We start from the raw sequence: 5964 nt of genomic DNA on the forward strand, positions 1-5964 counted from the left end.
CTTTATAGGATATTTTTTTAAACAGTCTTGGATGTGTTAAATTGGTAAGAAGTTCAGAAAAGTTGGAAACATTGTTTTAACAAGTACGACAAACTAAATTCAAATGGCGTAAGATGCTTTCAGCTTAGGAGAGTTGTTTATGTTGTTTATAACAAGGGGATGTAGCAGCAGTATCAGGGCAGTGCACCACACCGAAGCACCAACCAAAGAGGTGGCCTAAACATATTATTTGCATCCACAGACTTAGTTGTAACAGAGGTTACAGGGTACTTTCTGCTAGCTGGCAAGACAAGAAAAATTTTAAATAAAATACTTTCTTGCTTTAATATCTGTTAATGAAACTTAAGTTATGTTAAAGGTTCTGGAAAGATCGTGTTAATGCTGTAAAAAAATAATTGTTAATTGCAGCACTTATGTTTGCTTGTTCACTCGCTGTCACTGGACCTAATCATGATAGAATGTAAAGATACAATACAATGGACAATACATGTACACCTTTTTATACAAATTATCTCTCATGTAAGCTTTGATTAGCCTTTTCAAAAATAAACAACTCAAAACTCCATGTCATTAGGCAATTCGATAAGGACAGGGTCGTGTTTAGGGGGTGACCTGAGGTTGCATGGACCCCACTGAATTCTTCTGGATGGAGGCGGGGCTTATTTTCAGTCACCTTATCAGGCTGCTTTGTGACATTTCATGGAGCACATTTCTTTTACAGATTTCTTTTTACTGTGACTTTTGGAGATACAGCTCCCTTTTGAGTCCTTTATTAACAATGGAAGATTTGTGTGGTGCCAATTTGTGTTAGAAAGAACAAAGCATAGGAATGTAACATTTGTATGACACCTTAATGTTAGTAGTTGAAGTGCATATGATTAGTGGAGTGGATGCTATTCAGTCATGTGTGCGCGCGCAAATATTTCATGTGACCCCTGCACAAGTCGGAGGCCAAGTTGGACCACCCCTTTTAAAAAGGTCAGATCTTTACATTCATAGTATTAAAGATATTCGGTTAATTCAAAGGTTGAATGTTTGACAGAGTTAGCACAGTGGTGATTGTGTCTACGGCCCACTGATGAATGCCCATGCATTTGCATTTTTCTTTGCTTCTATAAATTGGGTGTCGAGTCGACGTTCTCTGGAAGGATCAAAGAAGAGAGTGGGCGAGAGCAGGGTGACTGTTTTCTTCTGTCTCTGCTGAGACGCAAGTAAATGAGTGCTTTGGCCTGACGGACGCAGTAAAGATTGATAAAGATGGAGACCAAATCCAAAGAAAAACATCTTCTACAGAGATTCAAAACCATCAGACATAAAGCGCCGACACTTTGCATTCACCTGAGTTATTATTATCACATACTGCAGGTTGATCGAATGCATCTCTATCTGACAGAATGTAAATGTCACTTACATCCGAGCATGCCAATTAACAGAGCTGCTTTATACATAGTATACAAAGTGCTGTGCATGCATAGGAACAATAGCGTAGGCCTAAAACACACATTTATAGAATGGGAAACAACTGACTTCACACTGTGGACACTCTTGTTGCTGTGACTCCTACAGGCCTCTGCTGTCGTCCCACAGGCCAGCAGAGTTACACAGGTATATTTACTATAAGATGAGCACAGCGGTGTCGTCCTTTCCCCGCTGCACCATCCTCTGGGTTTACAGAATAATAATATAGCACCTGTCTGTCATTGTCTCTGTAGGTGTGTGTGTGTGTGTGTGTGTGCTGGGGGGTACACTGTGTAACTAATCATACTTCAATGAGCACTAACCACTGGTCCGTGTTCTTAAATCTCCTGTCCTTACAGCAAGCTGCGTCTAAATCCCCCATGCTCGCCCCTTTAACACGTCATTAATCCCCGGCGGCCGCCCCTTTGAACAGGGAGCTTGTGTGAAGGGATAACCAGGCCTCCTCAGACACAGAGACAGGGAGGCGGAGGCAGCGCTGGATTTACCCCGCTACCAGCAGGTTAATCCTGCCGGCACACTGAGTGAGCGGAGGGAGGCGGTGTGTGTGTCTGTGTGTGTGCGTGTCTTTATTGGAGACAGTTAAGGATCGGCTCCATCACGGTAACGACTCTGGGGGAACATCAGCATCTGGTGCTCAAAGTCATCCAGTCCCCCAAAAGGAACACACAGATTGCTGCCATTTCTTTATTAGATTACAAATGGAGGGAGGCAAGTGTTTGTGCTGATAGAAACTGAAATAGCATGGAGCGACCAGATGACAAACAGACCGAGAGGCTGAAAGCAGAGAAAGAGACAGAGACAGTCCGAGACGAGGAACAATTAATTACCAGGGAAGTGATGACATCGAGAGCGGCTGAAACAGACAGAAATCCTGAGGGTCCAAATAATGCAGCCAACCAATCAGAGATACCACGTCCCAAAACAGACGTGACACTAGTTTAGACAGACACCGTAGAGGACGGTTTCATAGGTAACACACTGTAAGTCCTCCATATTCACGATCTAAAAGCAGCATTTAACCTTTGAATAGGTGCGCTAATAGGTTAAGTTATAATTTACTGATGAGCACATGTTTTTTTATTCATCGGCTTTGGATGTTATCGATCAATTAGCCTGATATCAGGTGTTATCACCACCATTAGGGCCCGATCAGACAGAACAGAAAAACAGGCAGTGCGGTGCGCCTCGATTTTGGGTTCAGTATGAGACCTAAAGTAAAAGCTGAGATATATAACAGCACATAAACATACTTCACTTCCTTTTTAAAATGTCCTTTATGTACAGTCTTTGAATCCACGATCTTAACCTGGCAAAGTTTGGTGCCTTAACCCGACCACGCTGTGACTGTTTCACAACATGAAATATCATCCTTATTATTGTTTCCTTGATGACAAAGATCCGGTGACCTTCTTCTTCTTCTTCTGGATGTTCTGCTAATAATAGATGATCATGCATCTTCTGGTCCACTTGAAGGTGTAGTTGTAGTCTAACGCATTCTAAGGGCCCGATCAGACGTTTTAGCAGCTGGGGTGGCTTTTTTGTCATTGTTTTCAATGAGAGGCTTTTTGTGAGCTGCTTTTGCGTTGCAGAGCGCCTCGCGTTTTTTTTCTGCTCTGTGCGCCTTGCGTTTTTTTGATGAAACGCTCCGAGCGCCTCGAGTTGAAAAAACTTCTGTCAGTTTACAATATAACGGTTAGGTTAATGACAGCTAATGATTGGGTGGTTGCCTTAAGGACTATCCATCTAAGACTATCTTTTGTGTGTGTTGCATCGTTTACAGTCCGACTAGCGTCTTAAGAAGAGAAAAAGATGGTAGAGTTGAGATATGATTTCTATAACGGATACTTAGCAGCGCTTGCTTACAGACGTCTGTATAGAGATTAAGAAATAGCTGGCATTTCAGCGGGTAGCGTCCCGCCCCTTTTGCGCTCCATATAGACTGTTATTCCTGCATGCAACCAAAGCCAGCTGCAACGTGATTGGTCCGTACTACTCGGGTTACAAATGCTTCACAAACAGAAACCAGAACACGATTCCAAAATCAGGTCACGCATATTTTTATGCAGAACCTGTAAATAAAGATGACAGTGAAATTAATAGATCCAAAAGGCCGTAGTCATTCTCAACTTCTCCTTTGTACTCTCATCAATCCCCAGAATGCATTGCTATAAACCGCCTGTGTAACACATTGTTGTTCTCTTCAGTGTATCACATTCACAACACAAAGGCGGCTAACTTTTCTTTCCGGTATAAAAAGGCCTTTGTCTGGTGTGCAGAAGAGTGTCGGATAGGCAGTCGGACTTTTAACATTCTGTCTCCTCTTCAGTCTAAAAGACTAATCAGCCACTCGGCGGGGCTCTGGCTGCTAACCAGGACTAATTCTGCCTCCTGCTGGCTGGCGACACACACTGGGACGGCCATGATTGGCTGTTTAGCGCCAGGGGGTACACCTCTGATTGTCTGCTTAGCATATTTTCTCCCCTCATTCTGATGGCACACGCTCGCTCTTATCCTCATTGCGCGGCACAATGCGGGGGGAAGTTATACATGTCTGTGGGTGTGTGTGTTGCACCGAATGCCGCAAGAGTGTGTTTGGACAAACAAAAAAAATCCAAATTCATTACCTCCCTCCTCCGTTTCCGTCTCTCCTTTATTGTCCCCCCTCCCTTTTTCTTCTTCTTCTTCTTCTCCACTGCGGCACAGATCAGATAGAATGTCACCTCTACAAACTGCCGCGAGCTAATTAGCTGTTAGCCATGTTTGTGTTCTTGACTGATGACAGGATCATTTACTCCGGTCTCCAGCTGGCTCTGTTTGTCGGAGCCATCTCATTAGCATGGCAAATTAGTCCCACTCAGTCAGGGTTCTGCCTCGCCCAATGAGAAGTGATTGGAATGCAAATCAATCAGGAGGGCGGGGAAATGGAAATTGTGGTGGAGTGGAGTGAGGATGTTGTGTGAACTTTTGTTTTGGAGGAGATAAGAAAATTGCATCAGCTTGTTTGGTGAGAATTAGACACGAAAAGAGGGGAAAGGTCAAGATTCCTCCAATCTGGGATGGGGTTTGTTGTGAGCAAAACAGGCTGGTGGAGAGTGTTGCCAGATTCTCAGGGCGAGGCCTTGAGCTGCTGGATTCAATTGTTGTTATTCCGAGAAAATCAGCTGTAAATAATCTGAACATTACTCTAAATTTGTGAGTTTAATTCCCCTAAAAGCTCAGCTTTATTCGTAACACCAAAGCCCAGATTTAATCAACAGCAGCCATTCATCTAATCAGCAGCAGAACCAGCAGGTGCAGGATTTCTTTGAATGAAATCAAGTGAACAAATCCGAGGGGGGACGTATCAATAAATCCTCGAATAAACAAGGTTCAGCTTATTAACAAGCGGCTTCGCCTGGCAAAGGAACCTTGTTTGTCATCATTGCTCGGTAATTCTGCTAAGTGAGCCGTTAATTCGTTCCCAGCATAAAACAATCTCTTTAATTTAATATTCTGTCATCAGCTTTTTTCTCCTCATCAGCAGGAAGTTATTGATCACGCTTTCACAATAAGACAGCTGCATTTTCTCTGAGTTCAAATTAGTAGCAGCATTCACATTGGTCGTATATGTCGCCTGGAGCAGGGGGAAAGTTTGCCAAAAAGCATATAGCACGCGTAGTAACCTGCATGGCGTATATGTGCGTGTTATTTTGGTCCAGCACAGAACAATAGACGACAAAGCCGCCGAGGTTTTCAAGGTACATTTATGTTGTTAGAGGTGCAGGAGCTCTCTGTCTCGCTCTCTCTTTTCTCTGTGTGTTTTACTCCTTCAAGTCAATCTCTGTGAAGCTGCCGCTATCTCCAGTTTCATTTGTCGACAGGTCTGGCAGCAGGGAGGGAGGGGGAGGTGGACGGAGGTGGAGGAGAGGAGGAGGAGGAGGAGGGGGGAGCAGTAATGTAAGAAAATTGGAGGATTAGACGGCGAGCCCTCTTCCTGTCTGCTGCAACTCCCCCCCTCCCTCGCCTCTTCTTCCTCCTTCTCATGCCTCCATCCAACCCTCAGACTATAATAACACAGCCTGACATACTGACGACCCCCTCCTCCACCCTCCTCCCCCATCATCCCTAACAGATCTGTCATACCTCTTCTTTCTCCCTGGTTTCCTCCTCTTTTCAAAACCCGGACTTTCCACGTCCTTTTCAGTTAAAAGCAGGATTATTTGTGTCTCCCTCAGTCTCCATCTTCCTCGCTGTCATTCTCAATTACTCGGCTCACCTGCTGCCATAATCAGCCCCTATAATCTTTACCAAGTCCTGGCCCGTGCTGTAAAGGATGTGCGAGATCTCGACATCTAAGTTTGAGGCAGATTTTCATTGTCAGTGTGTTCTTGCATGCGAGTAACAGAGCGTAGCGATGTGGCGCTGACACGACACAAGGCTAAGAGGTTGTAGGGGGGGGGGGGGGGGGCGGTGGAGGAGGGAGGGAGGGCGGTGTGAGCTATGAGC

This window comes from Semicossyphus pulcher, unplaced genomic scaffold (genome assembly GCF_022749685.1).
Source record: "Semicossyphus pulcher isolate SPU_LCO1_2020_fin unplaced genomic scaffold, fSemPul1.0.p SCAF_6, whole genome shotgun sequence".
Taxonomy (NCBI): Eukaryota; Metazoa; Chordata; class Actinopteri; order Labriformes; family Labridae; genus Semicossyphus; species Semicossyphus pulcher.